The following is a 21,002-nucleotide window of genomic DNA, read 5'->3' as shown; positions in this document are numbered from 1 at the left end:
AGGTCGGAGATCAGTTTGAGTGAGCTCTGTACTGTCACACACAAATCTGATGGTCGTCAGTCGGTGTTGAACTCCCCGAGTTTTTTCCTGTTTGCACAAGGGTTAAAAAGTGTGCATAAGTCTCACGAAGAGGAGAGCGGTCGTGAAGGTGATCGCGTTTCAAACACTCCTGCAGCATCTGTAGAGATGTCACACTTTTTGCCAAAATAAGTGGATGAAGTGAATGATTTCAAGCTCTCGGTAAAAACTTTGACTTCATTGAGAGTTATTTGGATCGTAATCTAAACAGTAAACGGCCGTGAAGGAAAAAACTATGATCTTACTGTTGATGGACGCAGGAACTCTGAGCTGAGGATCGGTGGGAGGTTTAATCACAGCAACTTCCAAACTTTTTCAGTTTTGGAGCGTGGTGTTTAAAAGTTGAGGATCGTGCTATAGTGGGATGACATTGTTGATATTACGATGTTTCCAACAAAAGATGGTGCTCTCCGGGAATCATCAGTTTTATGAGGTTCTCCTCAGTTGTGTTTTAGGATTCCACTGTCTGACGCCATGGATGTAATGTGTTGATGTTGTTCCTGATGCAACGATGTTGTCGATGTTGTTGATGATGTGAAAGTAGTTCAATGAGGTGATAGTCAGTGCTGAGTTTATCCCACATTCTCTTCAGTGGATTTATGTGTGACAAATGGATATAACGATGTTGTAACAGTGGAGTTGGTGCAGCCACGGAACTGTTGCAGTGTCAAAGGTGTGTTCACGGATACTCTAGTGTTTGGAGTTTACGCTGTCACAGACGATGACATCAGAGGGGAATTCCCTGTCGGTGGTGAGCACACCGCTGTTGGAGACAGAAAGGTGAGTTTGAAAGGTGTCTCCCCAGTAACAGCAGCATTAGAATCAAACAGTTTCAGTCTACTCGTCCTTATAGTTGTCATAGCGACTGATTTAAGACACCCATTGTCTGAAGAACATTTAATTGCAAAGGCTCATTACCCTGGAGCCATGACATCTATATGCCTTGAAACACTTAATTGCTGTTATTTATAAGATGCTAATCCTAATTGTTAATCCCCATTTTTGTGTTCATCGACCGTCGGCCATCCTGCTGATGAATTACTGTTTACATTTATATTTATTACTTACAAAATGTCAGGTGACCTTGGCTATATAAGCTTTGGTCCAGAGAGATAGAAAAGAGGAAAAAAGAAAGGTCTTACCCTTAGCCTAGCTAGGGTTAGGCTGGGTGCTCCGGGGCACCTAGACAACAACCACTACCACTATGTGCTGACCTGGCACATAGTGTCATTTGTATGTATATATCTACATGTATAGAGTAAAACTGTATATACCGCAAGCCATCGTCTCCAAGTTGTCACTTCCTACTGAGAACCATACGTCGGCCCCTTGCATATACAAGTATGCAAATTATTCATTAATCAACGTCAGACCACACACGTTGTTGTTATAATAACATATCATAAACCCTTAAAACTGGCAAATTTCTACTTGTCCTTAGGATACCTTAACTATTGGGCATTTGGCAAGGACTACAGGACTAGTGCCAATTTCTACCACCATACCAGGCATCAGTACACTGCCCAGCTAGGGGATTCTCTGTGTACAGGGTATGAGTGAATATTGTTTTACGTGACAGTCACCATTACAGAGAAATATGGTGTCAACAATAGTTTCTGCCAGTGACTGGTCAGCTGTTAATACTCTTCTTTCCATGACAGACCAGTGACCGCATCACCGCTGACCATTGTCTGAACACAGATCATGTCAATAATGTGTATGAATTATCAACAGTTTGCATATGAATTGGCACAAAGCCTTTATATATATGGATTGTTATAAATATCAATTGTTCCATAACTGTTTAAAATAAGGTGATCTGCAAATTATTGTGTCTATTTTTTTATGGAACCATGCTTTTATATAAGCAAGTGAGGTAATATTTGAATCAGATCTGTAATATTTTAGCCATTGTTGGCTTGAGATGGAAGTTCTTTTAAGGATAATACCAAGGTGTCCGAATGATTGACAGCATGCTGTTGACAGATGAGTTGTATGACAAGCACCTGGGTAACTGGTCAACCCACCTGTGTCAGTAATTAACACTAACACACCTGTGGGGACCATCTCAAAAAGTCTATGGGTAAATGTTTTAGCACCAGTTCTCAAAATATGTAACAGGAGACATATTTCTATTTCTGAAGGTAATTTGCTCTGGCACAAATGTCTTTTGCTTTTGCTTTGAAATTTTATATTCCATTTATTGGTTGACAGCAGCCAGACATAGGTTAAAGACACCAGACTCTGGCTTCTATCCTGAAAGAGAAGCTCATCGGATGTCGTTATGGTTTGATGAAAATTATGATATGCATAAATGAAACAATGTATATGTCATGTACCTCATTATACCCCAAAACAAGGTTTGTGAATACAACTGTCATTATGACAGATGACTAAACCGTAAAATGAAACCCTCATCGCAACCTTAGGTCAACTAGTTAATGCAACATCTGAAAAAAAACTCAATGGCAAAACCCATCAGTTCAGCACACTTGCATTATACAAAGAAATTTGAAACATTTTATGAGTTATTCTCTGGATATGATCCCTATCTTCATTTGAATTCCTACTTGTTGCTATGGAAATGCACCCAAACAATTCCTCAGGCATCATTTCGGTGTATGCCTGATGTGTATACAAAGTTGCAGAAATAAATATTTAATGATGTGTGAGTTATGCTCCGGAAATAAAACGTGATGGACGGAGTACATTTCTACATCCCCAGCGAAAATTCTTTTGGGGGGCCATAATAAAACAAACCTTTAAAAAAAATGTGTGAACAGGTATTTACTTTAGTGTACAGCAAATATGTGTACGCATTATTTTTGCAGCAATGAAGATCAGTTCATATACTGAGAACAGAAACGACCCTTATTATTCAAACAACTAAATGGCACATAATACAACAATTACTACTCCGTTGTTGTCATTCATATTTCATGGCATAACCCTTCAACTCTGTATTTGTCGTCATTCACTTGATGCTCAGTCAATTAAACATTTATTGCAGGTATAATTAGTGGTAGCACCACTCAGATTACCTGACAAAGGTTCCCATTTGGCATTCATTGTGTCAAGGGTGATTGTTTGATTTACGATTGGGTTATAAATCCAGGTCTGAAGTGGTGAAAGTGGTGAATGTATTACATGTTATGTGATATGCACATGACAGCGCTGTACGAGAGGAAGGATCATTTGAGTTACAAAAGAACACCCATCAAAGGATTAACCGAAAGTACGTTGTTTGATTAACCACTGTTATCTTGCACAGTGTATTTGACAAAATTAAGTGTTTACATGTGTAGGTTTACGATGGCAGATGGAATACTCCCATATCTGGGCGTGAAGTGATGATGTACAAACAACATATTTCAAAGGATTAGCTGATAAAGTTACCGCTTATTCTGCCCACAGCTCATTCTTTCTACAGTTTATTCTGCCTTCAGCTTAATCTGCCTACAGCTCATTCTGTCTACAGCTCATTCTGCCTACAGCTCATTCTGCCTTCAGCTCATTCTGTCTACAGCTCATTCTACCTTCAGCTCATTCTGCCTACAGCTCATTCTACCTACAGCTCAATCTGTCTACAGCTCATTCTACCTTCAGCTCAATCTGTCTACAGCTCATTCTGTCTGCAGTTTATGAAACACATAAATGTTTAATTAGGGGATAAGTTCCGCATGACTGAATGCTTACTAAATACCTGTCTTCTCTTCCCATAATAGACCAGTCCTTTTAACACAAATTTTAAAGACCAGTATATAAAAAATGTGAATACATATCTACCTATCCTGTGTCATTGACAACTGCATGGCTTCTGACATTTGCTGAAGTTAAATCTAATTTGAACTGGGGCTTGACTTATTTTATGTCAACATGACATATACACATTAGTGCATAGGATAATGATGCTATGTAGTCAGAAGTGAAATATGATGAATGCAATACAAATGAAAGTTGTTGACACAATTGGTAAAGTTTTACAATGAATAATCTTCTCTCATCTGAATAACTTTGTAGGCTTATTCCTAATACAGTTTCAGAAAGCACAAATTACAACCTAAGGAATAAACCTGGCCTCCACATGAGTGAGTGAGTGAATTAAGGGTGCATATAACATATGAGTACACATTTTATGCGATTAAATAAGTCTTGTGTACATTGATCAATCGGAAGGGGTGCGAATTAGGATTGTTCACTAGCCAATATATTTGCAAATATCGCTGTGGGCGCTTATTAGAGCCGAGCGCTTATTACGACAAATACGGTATTGTATATACACATCTAGCTTGGCATGTATATTTTATTTGTTACATTCAACCTTCACTGATGTAGTTGTTCTATAATGTGTATGTAGGCAGAATGAGAGGTCACCACCGATAATACAGTGATTGATTGCTCATTGTTATCTTGCCCTATAGATTTTTTTAAAGAACTGTGCACGTCATGAAAACCTCGAAATGAACTTTGACTTTTGTTTTCCTTGAATCCTATCACTTTCGGTCACTGGGGGATGAAATTAAATTACACATCAAAATGTTTGGAATTTGTTTTCATAATAAATTAAATGGACATATTTTTCAGTATATTTTTGAATATATAAATAATATATGTAATAAATTGCCTAAGTGAAAATTTTAGTCCTTTTCCACATTGACTGTAACATATGCACACAATACAATAATAAGCTCAGGTGAAATGTTTATTTTGAGTAAAGAAAAAGCAAAATAACAAGCTAGTGATTTATCAAAACTTTGTCACTTTTACTGATGCTACCCCAAAAGATACCTACATTTCCTTATTATTTCCAAGTCAAAACTGTATTTCATTGTGTTGATCAATGTGATGATACACTCATATACTATCAATAACAGTGGCAAAAGAGCTTACAGTTGACACAGCACAGGTTGCGAAGTAGTCAAGATTTCTGGGATATTATCCTGTAAAAAAACATTATAACGAAGGCAACAGCTAGTCCCGGTGAATTGTCCGAGATCAGTGCCCCTTTAATTATGTCAACATAAAGACAAGAGAAGGCTCACGAGATGCTGGGATTGTTTAGGAAGTAGCTCTGCAGTGAAAGCGTATTTGGATATCGGAGTGCGTGGAAGATGAGGTTACTGAGATTGATTTGGATCCTATGTCTTTATGTCATAGCTTGATGTTTACATCGATCTTGTTTTTTCACCAATAATATTAAAAATAAACAAACCGTTTGACTGCTCTGTGACTGAAAAAAATGAAACCCATTGTTACATGTCATGGTGATTCTATCAGATTGAAAAAACAACAACTGTGAAACTAAAACTTGTTCATATATGGCAAATACATATTATTTTTGCAACAATGAAGTCAAGTTCATATATTCATATACCGTATTCAACGTAATAAGCGCCCAGGGCGCTCTCAAAATTAGACATAGGGGGCTCTATTTAGAATATTATTTTGGTGAATGATAAATTTCGTGGCTAATGTACGACAGATATATTTTTCCAGAATTTTATTGCCCATAATTAAGGGTGCATATAACACACGAGTGCGTATTATTCGCGAAAAAATAAGTCTTGTGTACATTGATTAATCGGAAGGGGTGCCAATTGGGATTGTCACTTGCCAATATATTAGCAAATATCGCTGTGGGCGCTTATTAGAGCGGGACGCTTATTACGTCGAATATGGTACATTATTTTACAGGCAACTAAGTTCCATATGATACAAAACTCACTACATGCTTCAAGGGAGGGGGATCGGGTGGTCAGGCTCACTGACATGATTAATGCATGTCATCGTGTCCCAATTGCGTGGATCGATGTTCATGATGTCACTCAATGGATTGTCTGGTCCAGACTCGATTGTGTACAGACCGCCGTCTGACTCCAGACTGAAACATTTCACCCATAGACTCAAGACTGGAACATTTCACCCATAGATTCAAGACTGAAACATTTCACCTATAGACTCAAGACTGAAACATTTCATCTATAGATGCAGGAAATGAACCATTTCACCTATAGACTCAAGACTGAAACATTTCACCTATAGATGCAGGAAATGAAACATTTCACCTATAGATGCAGGAAATGAAACATTTCACCTATAGACTCAAGACTGAAACATTTCACTTATAGACACAAGAATTGAAACATTTCACCTATAGATGCAGGAAATGACAATTTGAGCCTGGGTTGTGTGAGATGAGAGAACCCATCAGTAGAGGATCATTGCTCAGTATTTCATACTTCAGTTAAGACAGACCGAGCCTGACGTACCCTGTCCTGGCACTGTGACCAATCAGAATGTGATCTGATTACAGAGGAACAGTGCCTGTGGTTTATATAGTATATAGACGAGTTTGCTAATCTGCTGTAGATGTTACACCTGTGTGTTCCAGAAGGGAATATCCGCAGGTAAAGTGAGGTGAGGTGAGGTGAAATGGGGTTTAACGTCGCGTCCAAGATTATTGCACTTATATAGCGACGTGCATGCACATGTGTGTGTGTGTGTGGCTGCTTGTACTAGTCCAGACTGATGCCGATTAATAGTGCTAGCTCACTGAGATACCATGTTGAGTTTAACATGAATACCCCACTTAGACACAGTATACTGACTCTGAGCCGACCAGTCCTTGTTTTCTTCCCTTAATGCCGAGCGCCAGACAGGGTAACAACAAGTACCATCTTTTAACGTCTTTTGATATGACGCGGTTGAGGATCAAACTACAGACCTTCTGCTCTCCAGGCGGACACTCTACCACTAGACCACGGAGGCGGTCTCCGCAGGTAAACTGATGCTGTGGGTGTTCTAGTGTATAACAATGACATTCAGTGCCGTTTGATTTAGAGTGAGTCTGTGAGTTGGGTTTAACACCATTTAGGGCTGCCGTAGATTAGTGTAAATTAGGGAGCTGCTCCATTGGTCAGTCCAGCCATTCACTCCTGTCATTGTGGCCAACCAATCAACATATTCATCAGCTCAGTGGCACTTTAGATCTGTGATTCCTGATTCCCTGGGGATGTTGACATGACGACCTGTCCCTGCAGCTCTGCCTGGGGACCGGTAATAACCAAGGTTCCGCGATGAGTTTACACAGACCATGGATACACAGAGCTTATCCATGTCAATATTGACTTGTGTTGGAATTGATAGGCATCAAGACAGATAGGAGGGTGAATGAATATAACAGACTCAATAGATGCAATAGACCTGCTAGGTACAAGAACACAAGCCAAGAGTTGTATCTGGTGGTGGACATCAGCTGTAGTAGTATCAGATGGTGGACATCAGCTGTAGTAATATCAGATGGTGGGCATCATCTGTAGTAGTATCAGATGGTGGACATCAGCTGTAGTAGTATCAGATGGTGGACATCAGCTGTAGTACTATCAGATGGTGGGCATCATCTGTAGTAGTATCAGATGGTGGACATCAGCTGTAGCAGTATCAGATGGTGGACATCAGCTGTAGTACTATCAGATGGTGAACTTCAGCTGTAAAAATATCAGATGGTGGCTGTCAGCTGTAGTTATAGTATCTGATAGAAGATAGCAGCTGTAGTCGTATCAGATGGTGGACATCAGCTGTAGTAGTATAACATGGAAGACATCAGCTGTAGTAATATCAGATGGAAGATATCAGATGTAGTAATATCAGATGGTTGACATCAGCTGTAGTAATATCAGATGGAAGACATCAGCTGTAGAAAAAGCAGAAGGTGGACATCATCTGTAGTTATAGTATCGGACAGAAGATAGCAGCTGTAGTAGTATCAGATGCTGGACATCAGCTGTAGTAATATCAGATGGCAGATATCGCTGTAGAAATATCAGATGGTGGACATCGGCTGTAGTTATAGTATCAGATGGAAGATATCAGCTGTAGTAGTATCAGATGGAAGATATCATCTGTAGTAGTATCAGATGGAAGATATCAGCTGTAGTATCAGATGGAAGATATCATCTGTAGTATCAGATGGAAGATATCATCTGTAGTATCAGATGGAAGATATCAGATGGAAGATATCATCTGTAGTAGTATCAGATGGAAGATATCAGCTGTAGTAGTATCAGATGGAGGACATCAGCTGTAGTATCAGATGGAGGATATCAGCTGTAGTAATATCATCTGGTGGACATCAGCTGTAGTATCAAATGGTGGACATCAGCTGTAGTATCAAATGGTGGACATCAGCTGTAGTATCAAATGGTGGACATCAGCTGTAGTATCATATGGAAGATATCAGCTGTAGAAGTATCAGATGGAAGATATCAGCTGCTGGGTTTGATCACACTGACAAGCTGTAGAATGCTGTAGGGTCAGGTCAGAACTCCTCAAATAACAGGTCAAAAGTTTATTGAAACACACTTAAGGTCAGATCAATGTAGTTTCTTGTTAATCTGCAGTCATTTATTTCCAAGTTGTCAATCACAATGTCCAAGTGCAACTATTGAGTTCATTTATCACATGGTGCTGCAGTTGGCCTCCTTGTCCAAGGTTGCAAGAGTTCAAATGACTACTGCATTGTCATGACTGATATTTTAGTTCCACTGAGAGCTGATTCAGGGTTTAGCAAGTACAGACAATACTAAAACAATTAATACCACAAACTATTAATTCACAAACCTATTGCTAAATGAAATCAGAATTTGTTTTATAACAAATGGTCTTTGAGAAAGTACTATCAGTAATCTTTCCCATTTGCAGATTACAAACGAGATCTAATACGACAATGAGATTAGGCAAAGATAGACACTGGTTACCACTGCCACTTTCCCCCACCATTGAGACTGACCAGTCCGACATCTGTTCTGTTCTCAGGCCGCAGTGGACACTAGTGGTCAGGGTTGCAGATCGGCAAATTTGTGCTGATTCTCTTTAGATCTCATCCACTTAATGGCACGGCTACCGATCTTGGTGTATTCCCGAGATAAGAAGTCCCGAGGGATCGGCTGGTATAATGTAGATCCTCCTCACTGTTAGACCTTGTGCTGCAGCCATCAATGTCACTCAAAGCTGAAACATGCTCCCACTTAATTACAAATTGCAATGTGTTTAATAAAATGTCCATTTACCTAACGAAGCTAGGGACAACACAGGTGATTATGGACTGCCTATTAACAGCGATAAGCGGGACGTGTTGATTGCCTGTCAGCTCGGACAATGGAACAATTTACTTTTGCCTTGTTTGCTGTTGTTGACCGATGCTGCCCATGTGGTGGTGATTGGCTGGTGTTTGTGCCGGTATGCATGACTACAGGCTGGTTTGATCAGTAGTGGTACATGTGATCTGTGGAGGCTTGTTTGATCAGGTGAGGCTTGTTTGATCTGTGGAGGTATGTTTGATCTGTACAGGTAGTTTGATCAGAAGAGGCTTGTTTGATCTGTGGAGGTAGTTTGATCAGAAGAGGCTTGTTTGATCTGTGGAGGTTTGTTTGATCTAGGGAGGTTTGTTTTGATCTGGGGAGCTTGAACAGTGGAACTTGTTTGATCATTTGAGGAGGCTCAGGTGAATTAGGAGGCTTGTTTGATCTAAAGGGACAGCACTGTGGAGGCTCATTTGATCTGAAGGGACAGCACTGTGGAGGCTCATTTGATCTGAAGGGACAGCACTGTTGAGGCTCATTTGATCTGAAGAGACAGCACTGTGGAGGCTCATTTGATCTGAGAGGACAGCACTGTGGAGGCTCATTTGATCTAAAGGGACAGCACTGTGGAGGCTCATTTGATCTGAAGAGACAGCACTGTGGAGGCTCATTTGATCTGAAGAGACAGCACTGTTGAGGTTCATTTGATCTGAAGAGACAGCACTGTGGAGGCTAATTTGACCCAAGGAGACAGCACTGTGGAGGCTTATTTGATCTGAAGAGACAGCACTGTGGAGGCTCATTTGATCTGAAGAGACAGCACTGTGGAGGCTCATTTGATCTGAAGAGACAGCACTGTGGAGGCTCATTTGATCTGACTGTGGATCCAGGTATGTTTGTGCAGCAAGTCTCTTCCTGTCCCTGTTATCTGAAATATGGCAATGGCCTAGACAAGGCACCATCATTTCAATACCCTGCTTTGTGTGAGGCCAGGGTTTGGTCTCTATCAGTAATGTTGTTGGTTGGTCTCTGGAAGTTTGTTGCAGACATTAAAATCTTAATGGATACCAACTTCTTTATTATCCGGTAATGAAAGGGCAAGAAGTAGCCCTGAGCCATTGTGAGAAACAATAAACTAGTTGTTATCCATGACAAGGTTTCATGTCTTGCAACAAACACGCAATTACCTTCTTAAGCAAACTGTGAGTGTGCATGTGCCACGGGTAGAGCGGACGGACATGCTTACCCTTTTCAGGAACACTGGGTCTCATCAATGTTTTCAGTGATTTATTCCTATAAGTTTCCCCTGTTTATTGTAGGAAAGGCCATGAAGTGCACACAACACAGTGCAGGATCCTTTTACAATTAAATTCCCCTGTTTCATGTCAGTTATAATATTTCTGCTCTTGCAGGCATATTTGAAAAATAACGTTCCGTATTTGCCATAATAAGCGCCCAGGGCGTTCTCAAAATTAGAAATAGGGGGCTCTTATTAGAATACTATTTTGGTGAAAAAAAAAGAGTTGAAAGATGAATTTCGTGGTTTATGCTGACAGCCTGAAATGTTTATATACGACAGATATATTTTTCCAGAATTTAATTTCCCATAATTAAGGGTGCTTGTAACACACGAGTGTGTATTATACGCGAATAAATAAGTCTTGTGTACATTGATCAATCAGAAGGGGTACTAATTGGGATTGTTTAATAGCCAATATATTAGCAAATGTCGCCGTGGGCGCTTATTAGAGCGGGGCGCTTATTACGTCGAATAAGGTAACAGATTTTCAATCTTGATAATTTGTGGTTGCCATAATGTCTTTTAAGGATGGACATAAAAAAGGATATGATACAGCGTTGAAACTGTTTATGTTACAATATGTACATAATCTGTCGCCCATACACCCAGTGGAATCTGTTTCGGCAGATAATTGAGACAGGTCAGTCTCTGGTTATTGTCCTCGTGACGTTGTGATGGTTATAATTTGATGATTGGTTGGTTACTCTGTAGTCTCGTGTCTATAATCAATATAATCTGTTATGAAGGAAACTGCTTTTTGACATAAGATTCGTATTCAAACTGGCCAATTATTGAAACTCTGATATGTATATAATAAAACATGAACATATTCATTATCAATATGCAACCAAAGAAGTTTCATTTTTTGAAAAAGATTCTTATATTTTCTTGAGTCAATTTCTGGAAAATACAGACTGAAAAGCAAGTGAGTGAGTGAGTGAGTTGGGTTTAATGCTGCATTTAACAGTATTCCAGTTATATCACGGCATGTTAGGTTAATGTTGGAGGAAGTCCCGAAGTGATGCAGGTCTCAGACGTTTACCACTTCGGTGAAACTCGGGAGCACGGGTATGGTGCAGACACAGACTGAAAAGGAGGAGTGGTTATGAACAATGAATTACAATAAATTCCATTTCCCCTTATTACAAAGGCTTATGTAATATAATTTTAGTTTCTTATATATATGATACATTATCAATGATGTGAAAATACACTGAGGTAAGGCTAATACAAAAAAATCCTCAAATATTCCAGCGGTAGTCAAATACTGTATTCCAGTATTTTACTCATCAAGGAATACATTTATGTCGGGAGGCCCTTTCCCAGGTTGATTGTACACACTTGTTTATTGATTACACATCTGTTTATTGGTTACATACTAGTTTGAACAACCCCCCAAAAGAAAAAAGATACCACCCGCCCACACTATATTTTCAAAAAACATTGCCTGAGAACCAATTCTTTTATTTTTCTAAGCCTAATAATCTCTATTTAACTGGGTTATTGAGAGTGTATGCTTTATTAAAGGAGTTTACATATTTACCCCAGCCATCTAAGGCCCTGCGATTCACTGTGCAGAGTTGCATCCCTTGAGCATGCCAGAAACCTATGATTGTGGGTTCGAATCCCAATTCGTTCCGTTTATGTTTCAAGGTTTGTCAGCACCATACCCGTGCTCGTGGGTTTCATCAAAGTGGTAAAAAATTTGAGACCTGTATCACTTCGGGCTTTCTTCCCACATTAAGCTGACACGCCGCGATATAACTGGAATACTTTTAGAAGCGGCATTCAATCCAACTCACTCACTCACTCACTATAGTCATATGAAAAAGTCAGGTGCATAGCACAAGATGGTGTTATACAGAGAATCTACATAAAATGGGTGATGTTATTGAGAGGATGCACCAGCTGTTGAGGTGAACAAGACCCGCATGGCTGTCTGCTTACCAGATATCGATGCTGCAGTTGCTTCAGTGCAAGTACCGGTACCTTACAAACAATGAAATGTTGATGGAGCGATCTCTCCCAGGATAACACCCTGCTGCACTTCTCCCCCCTCGTCTGATTGCCTCCCCATCTGGAGATGACAATCTCACTTCATGGATTTTATGTCAGATTCAAAATTTAAAAACTCGGTCATGAAAGTGTTTTGGTTCCATGATACGAAGGTATTGAGAAGATCAAATCTGAAGCAGAGAAGAGATTATACGAGAGCTTCCTTGATCTGTCCATTTTGGATCAATACGTCGTCAGAGTATGTAGGTTAGGGGAAGGCTGTTAACGAGGATGACGTCCATGACGCAGATGGGGTTCCCAGATCAGGAAGTGAGATAATGTTGAAAAACATATTACTCTAGAAATAGAAATGTTCAGACTGCTATTCTAAGAGACATTTTGAAAGTGAAGTAGGTATAATCTTAAACAATTATGTATTCTTGTGGAAAAGAGAAGTCTTCATGATTGCAATTTCTATATTTATAGATATTATTCATTAGTTTATGAGACGAGTTTTCACGTTTTTGGGAGTTGAATACATGAATAGGTTGGATCTTGATGGATGGCTGCGTTTATTCATGGAGCAGGTTCTTAATGCTGCCAGAAGACTTGGGAATAAGCTGTTCATCACCGTCCTCTGCCATAATAACAGTTGTCTGTATAGTTAGTAGACTGTTATTCCAGTGCAGACATGAAGGCCATGTTATGTCAACCTGTTCCATAAAGTTTGTGAAAGCATAACATAACAATTCTGTAATGGAAGTCATTATTTTCTACAGGGTGGCCCAGTCGTATAAGCCACCACAATTCGCTGTGTAGAGTTGCGGCCCTTGGGCAAGCCAAAAACCTATGATTGTGGGTTCGAATCCCGGTTTGGCCCGATTATGTTTGTAGGTTTGTCAGCACCATACCCATGCTCGTGGGTTTCACTGAAGTGGTAAATGTCTGAGACCTGCATCACTTCGGGCTTTCCTCCCACATTAAGCTGACATGCCGCGATACAACTGGAATACTGTTAAAAGCGGCGTTAAACACAACTCACTCACTCACTCATTATTTTCTACATGCTTCAATGGACGGCGTACATGCAGCAGGCAACAGTCTTCTTGTTGGGTTAACTAATTTTTTCAAATTAAGTCGATTTGAACTGATTTAGAATGGCTTATATATATTTTTGTGACAAGATGTCAAATCTGTTTTCATTTCAGTACACTATCTTCAAATTGTGGATTGAATATCTTTTGTGGTTCGACTACAATGGTTTCTAATAATTGATACAATTTAGTGAGTATTGTGTCACCGTGAGTGAGTTTATGAATTTGGCTTTATGCCACCGAGAACAGTATTTCAACTATAGCACAGCATGTCAGCTTAATGTTGGAGGAAAGCAGAACTGAACAGTATTTTACTAATGTCGCGTAAGTCCAAAGCCATGCAGGTCTTACTGCTTTGGGTAAACCTCACGGGCACAAGCCTGGTGCTGCCAAACTACAAATACCCACTGTGTTCTTGTACCAACTTATCTAAGAAGTTTTATCCAAAAAAGATCAAAATATAGAAATTTCTAGAAAAGTGCAGGAGTGAGTTGGGTTTAACACTGCTTTGAACAGTATTCCAGTTATATCACGAGATGTCAGCTTAATGTGGAAGTAAAGACCAAAGTGATGCAGGTCTCAGACGTTTACCACTTCAGTGAAACCCACAAGAATGGTCCTGACAAACCCGACTCATTCTCCCTGATGACATGTGTCTGTGTGGCCGACCCATTCACCCTGATGACATGTGTCTGTGTGACTGAACACCTTTGTGAGGCCGACTCATTCACCCTGATGACATGTGTCTGTGTGACTGAACACCTTTGTGAGGCCGACTCATTCTCCCTGATGACATGTGTCTGTGTGACTGAACACCTTGGTGTGGCCGACTCATTCACCCTGATGACATGTGTCTGTGTGACTGAACACCTTGGTGTGGCCGACTCATTCACCCTGATGATGTGTGTCTGAGTGACTTCGCAGTGCATTGCCAACCTAATGAAGAGGCCTGTAAATCACCAGTTCATTGAACACAGCTGTGTACAAGGCTGCCAACCCCCTGTTGCTGCATGGGCTACAAGAGTCTACTTAGAGGGTAATCGGGACATAGCAGTGTGGTATGCAGGACACAAATAAAATTGTATTTGATTCACAGATTCAATATTTTAAAAAACCATAATGTTGTGCTTCAATATTTTCTTCATGTTTTTAATTTTTGTCAGTATTGTAACACCCCTCATGGTTTTCACCCTACTAGGGCTGAGGCAAGGTACTCGGGTACTCGGGTCGGGTGGGTACTGAGTAAGACCCGGGGACCCACAGGACTACCTGTGGTTAGTCACATGATATAATACGAAAAATTCACAGCTATAACTCCATGCTTACCTACAAGTTGCTAATGTTCGCATATCTTTCTGAGTATATATATAGGCCTATTCCTTGTGACTTTTAATTGTTTGGAGTAAAGATACAGGAATCTGGTAAAACAATTTTTCATTGGAAATTTTGTACCCAAATCAGACCTACAGCGGGTATCCGGATAGGGTTAGGTAGCAGGGGTCAAGTACCCAGGTAGTAAAATTGGACTAATTCCAGCCCTACTCCCTGAAGTGTTTTTTTATTGTGCAAAAAGCAACTCCCACTTAAAATGTATTTCTTAAATAACCCTTGGATGATGTACAAGTAACTTGTGGGCACGGGAGGCCCAGTCGTTTAAGGCGCTGCGATTTGCTGTGCAGAGTTGCGTCCCTTAGGCACGCCAGAAACCTATGATTGTGGGTTTGAATCCCGGTTCGCCCCGATTGTGTTTCTAGGTTTGTCAGCACCATACCCGTGCTTGTGGGTTTCACCAAAGTGGTAAACGTCTGAGACCTGCACCACTTCAGGCTTTCCTCCCACATTAAGTTGACACGATGTTATATAACTGGAATTCTGTTAAAAGCGGCATTAAACCCAACTCACTCACTCACTACAAGTAACTGCGCTTTGAGCAACCACATAGTGGATTGAAAACAGCGCCTAAGAAATGGACTTCTTAATATCATCAACTGACTCAGCAAGTTGATGTTTAGTTGTTGTTGAAAGTTAATCCATCATATGATACTTCCAAATGTCATTCAGATAATTGTTGAAGAAATAGCTGTAATAGTTGGTAACATTATCTTATAACGTCGTGACGTACTTGATATTGATGATAAGGTATTTGTTACAATGTTATGCTATTCTCATTACTGTATTGTTTTTCACTCACAGATAAAATTCTGTATATGTATTCTGATACGGCATAAATTCTCTTCACTGATTGCTATGAGAGTCGCCATGTACCATAGGATGGGCCTCGGGGCTCGTTGGAGATGTTCACTACCGCGTAAGAAAACTTTCTGAGACATTTGAAGATTTACATGCAAGGGTTTAGTGAATTGAATGAATCAGTTTTTTAAACCTTTATATATGTATTAATGCTGAGTTATGTTAGTTTTTTGTTTTGTTAAAGGGCAAATATTACCTGTCAGTAACTATATAGTTATGTTAACATTCTTGTGAATTAACTAACGTCTGTTCTATCGTACACAAAGAAAATGGCTATCTGCGGGAAATTCACAATTTATCCAATTTCTTGTACAAATTAGCGCATGAAGTATGATACAAAGTCTGGAGTACTGGAGTCAATCAGAAGATTTATGATATTTCTTTGTCATGGTATAATTTGTTTTGTTATTTTGGGGGTCTTCTGTCGAATATGTCCATCAGAAAGTATCACTAAAATGATGACCTTCGATATCGACCATACTTCATTTGCTACTTCTTACGGTACATGTATCTCGGTTAAACATCGTTGTATTAAACTGAAAGTGGATTTGAATAATTTGACCAATATGTTATGCATTCAGCGATGATGAAAAATTAAACTTTAAAGCGTTTTTCTGATTTTTTTGGTGATTTTTGAAAAAAATCAAATCTTTTGAGCAAACATTTACATTTTAAAGATGTAATGTCTGGACAACTTTCTCTGCTACATGACAGAAAAATGTGACTGAATAATTTACTTACCGTATTTGATGTAATACGCGCCCAGGGCACTCTTAAAATTAGGAATAGGGGGCTCTTATTAGAATACTATTTTGGTGAAAAAAAAAGAGTTGAAAGATAAATTTTGTGGTGTATGCTGACAGCCTGAAAATGTTTGTATAGGACAGATATATTTTTCCAGAATTTAATTGCCCATAATTAAGGGTGCATATAACACACGAGTGCGTAGTATACACGAAAATAAATAAGTCTTGTGTACTTTGATCAATCGGAAGGGGTGCTAATTGGGATTGTTCAATAGGCGATATATTAACAAATATCGCCGTGGACGCTTATTAGAGCAGGGCGCTTATTACGTTGAATACAGTATTTCAAACTTATGAAAAAGTAAATTTAAATCAGAACTAATTAGGATATTAGTTTAAATACAAAAATTAATTAACATTACTTTAAGATAATTTTTTAATTTGAAGTTTACATAATATATGGCTTTCGTATTGGAAGAGAGGCTGGTCGCATGACCATGAAACTGATGTTCATAAGTTCATGAAAGACACAATTTGACGTTCATATGTTTTTCACGTGACTGTCTTCTTGAAATGACGTAAACACTGACGAACCACTTCCACATTCCCGGGGAAACCCCTGGGAATTCCCTCGCACGAATACATACAGATGCGTTGTTCCTGATCATTTTGACCCTTTAGTCTTGAACTGAGAGTGTTTGCTGCATGAACGTTTATGAAAAAAAACCAAAACGTAATTGTACTTCCAAATATGGCATACATTTCTTGGAATGGAATAACGTGAACATTTCTAGGAAATTTAAGAAGTGAAGTAATGGGACTGTCAACAGACTACCGCAGACAGAAAAAAACAGTATATCTTATTGAAATTAAGGGCGATGATGTTGAGTCAGGATAAATGCATTTGATATTTCTTTGGCGAATTTTGTAACCAACATCGCGCCAAATACTCAGTTCCTGCATCGTAACGAAGCCTGACAACTGGTCAGATTGAACACGTCGTCAACTGGTCAAGCTACCGATTGTGAAATTTCAATATCTGTTTGCGTTTATCTGAGATGATCTTTGAACGAAAGTTATATGGGTAGAAGGTGCTGGGTTTATTTTTGGAGGAGGAAAATGCAAACGGAAATACGTATAAGAAACTTATTGATTATTTATTGCTTCAAAATATTTGGTTTTCTTTGTAACATTATTAAAAATAAAAGTTGGAAATTATCTTATCTTCACTATCTTAAAAATCTCCCCCTTTGGAGGCAAATCTCCCCCATTTTGAAGTCAATCTCCCACATTGTCATGATGAGGGGTTGACAGGTCTGCATTTATAAATATACACACTACGACCCATCATAGTATATACTCAGTCAGTGACAGTCTACAGCAATCTATGAATTTAAATCAGTATTTCTGTGACACATCTTTATAATCACCTTTAAATAATCAGCCAACTGATCAGTGATGACTAACACAAGTAACTGCCACAGTTTCATTAAAGACTTTGGAAATCTCTCCTGTTCATACAGTTTGGCCCTCACTCTATGAAAGTTCCGTTGTGTTTTTGCTAAAAGCAGCATAAAATCAAACTCACTCACTCACTACGAAAGGTCATACTCCAATGAACTGAGACAAAGTGAAAGTCGATTCTTAAATCTATATATCATGATTTTTCTTATTTCTGTTAGTTTGTGTTGCTGTACACAAGGCTAAAATAGATTACCGTATTCGACGTAATAAGCGCCCCGCTCTAATAAGCGCCCACGGCGATATTTGCTAATATATTGGCAAGAGAACAATCCCCATTAGCACCCCTTCCGATTGACCAATGTACACAAGACTTATTTATTCGCGTATAAAACGCACTCGTGTGTTATATGCACCCTTAATTATGGGCAATCAAATTCTGGAAAATGTATCTGTCGTATATAAACAGTTCAGGCTCTCAGCATAATCCACAAAATTTATCTTTCAATTCTGTTTTTTTCCACCAAAATAATATTCTAATAAGAGCCCCCTATTTCTAATTTTGAGAGCGCCCTGGGCGCTTATTACGTCGAATACGGTAATTACCAGATTCTCATCCAACTTTTGAAAAAAAGGAGTCATTTGATAAAGTGCTCATGTTAATCCGGTTAGTACACTATCTAGTTATAAAGAGTGTTCGTTCATTTGAATTACCAACTACACAATGAGTAAATGGGCATTGTTAAATACCACTCCAAACTACACTATTAAACTAAATAAAAACATAAGTGAGCTACCACAATAATAGGGCTGAGACGAGTCCAAATTTACCCGACCCTCTATTACCCGACCCTACCCGGGTACCCACTGCAGGTTTCAAGAGTAGGGAACAAAATGTCAGATTGGTAATTGTTTTACTGCAGCCTTGGCTAAAACTAATTAGATCACACGCTGTTATCTTTACTCAAACATATACAAGTCAAAAGGAATGTGTGCATCGTCAGAAAGAAATGCGAATATTACTTGCAACTTGTAGTGTAACCACTGAGCTATAGTGAGTTTTTGTCATTAAACAATATATCATGTGACTAACGACGGGTCCGGGTAGTCCTGTGGGTACCCCGGTCCTACTCAGGACCTACCCGACCCGAGTACCCGAGTTACCCATCCCAGCCCTACACAATAACAATACCTGCTGGTAAAACTGTGTCTACAGTACAGGGCCCCGTTCCACAAAGCGATCTTAGCGCTAAGGTGATTTTACCTGCCATACTTTAACACAGGCTTATGATAGTCGTAGCGCTAAGATTGCTTTGTGGAATGGAAGCCTGATGGGTAGCCTCAGACGAATCAAAGTACGAAGAAGAAAATGTAAACCTAAATAACCCAATACTGCTGCAGTCTTAGCGCTAAGGTGATCGTTACTCCCATACTTTAACACAGGCTTATGATAGTCGTAGCGCTAAGATTGCTTTGTGGAACGGAAGCCTGATGGGTAGTCTCAGACGAATCAAAGTACGAAGAAGAAAATGTAAACCTAAATAACCCAATACTGCTGCAATCTTAGTGCTAAGGTGATCGTAACTCCCATACGCTAAGATTGCTTTGTGGAACGGAGGCCTGATGGATAGTCTCAGACTAATCCAAGTACGAAGAAGAAAATGTAAACCTAAATAACCCAATACTGCTGCAACATGGGAGCGGAGGGAGGGGGGACCAAACATAGCGTGCACGCTGAGTGACAACATAAGTCACATAACTTTTCATTTATGTCCAACTAGGGCTGGGACGGGTAACTCAGGTACTTGGGTCAGATGGGTACTGAGTTGGACCCGGGTACCCACAGGACTACCCGTACCCGTGGTTAGTCACGTGATATATTGTTTCGTGACTAAAATTATCTAGAACTCCATGGTTACACTACAAGTCACTCATGTTCGCATTTCTTTCTGACTTTGCACACAGTCCTTCTTTTATTTGTTTAATTTGAATAAAGAAAAAGCAACTTCAGTGAATGCATGACCAGATATGTGTATATAAATATATTTTATAAGGGCTGCAGTCAAACTATTCCCAATCAGACATTTTGTACCCTTCTCTTGAGACCTACAGCGGGTACCCGGGTAGGGTAGGTTAATTGGCGGTGGGATACCCAGGAGGTAAATTTGGACTCATCCCAGCCATCCCTGCAACCCATGACCTACAGGAAGTCATGTGACAAGCCCGGAAGGTAAGCAATGTGTCCATTAAAAGTGCCTTAGTGCTAAGGCCACCCTTTATTTAAAATTCCATTCATTAATTTCGTCTAAGTCGTGTGTGAACTGATCGGGAGATTGCACCAGCTCGTTCATTTACAGCAACAACGATCAATTTACCGCTACTGGTGCTATGAAACGAATGTTAGTTGACAGAGAATGGATAGATATATCTTAAATGTCATATTTTGACTCATTAAGAGTCATATTTGTTGTGGTCTGATAATTATATGACAACATATTCTTTTCTCTATCAAATGAGCAAAAATGTGGGAACACGCGAACGGATTATGATGATGATTATTATTAAAGCAACATGATATTAAGTAAGGATAAGATTTATAGATGAACAACTTCTTTATGGCATCTAGTTCATCCATAAATCTCATCCTGTCTTGTAGTACTCCAACTACTAAATGCCTTTCAAAGATTTAATATGATATTGGAGTATACTTATTAATTCCTGGAAATATACTGGTCTCTGATACATTTCCTCTGATCACTGCATCAAAATATCTTCAAGTTATGTTATTGGATATCTTTTAACCAAGTCATAGGTAGATTGCGTATACAGCTGATGCCATTTCTGGCTTAGCTTACGAGAAAAATACAGACGATAATCTTTATCTTCAACCAGAAAACAATGCCTAGCAGAACAGAAAATTCAGCTGAAATGGTACATCACCTTGTCTTGTGATGTTTTATCGCAAATTTAACATTTTCATTGACCAAGTTTGTTATTG

General features: G+C 39.3%; 1 protein-coding gene across 1 annotated transcript in view; it reads left to right on the top strand.

The window, feature by feature from the left end:
* The first annotated feature begins 804 nt into the window (after nucleotides 1–804).
* LOC139477865 (putative N-acetylated-alpha-linked acidic dipeptidase) overlaps nucleotides 805–21,002 on the top strand; it is a 198,385-nt gene continuing 178,187 nt past the window's right edge. Inside the window, exon 1 of the mRNA XM_071260299.1 lies at nucleotides 805–858. The gene's annotated coding sequence lies outside the window, so the exon portion shown is untranslated. The remainder of the gene's footprint in view (nucleotides 859–21,002) is intronic.

The sequence above is a fragment of the Haliotis cracherodii genome, unplaced genomic scaffold (genome assembly GCF_022045235.1).
Source record: "Haliotis cracherodii isolate W230 unplaced genomic scaffold, xgHalCrac1.p SCAF_36, whole genome shotgun sequence".
In the NCBI taxonomy this organism is placed as follows: Eukaryota; Metazoa; Mollusca; class Gastropoda; order Lepetellida; family Haliotidae; genus Haliotis; species Haliotis cracherodii.
The sequence above is the reverse complement of the archived record's forward strand: the minus strand, read 5'-3'. Positions and strand labels throughout refer to the sequence as shown.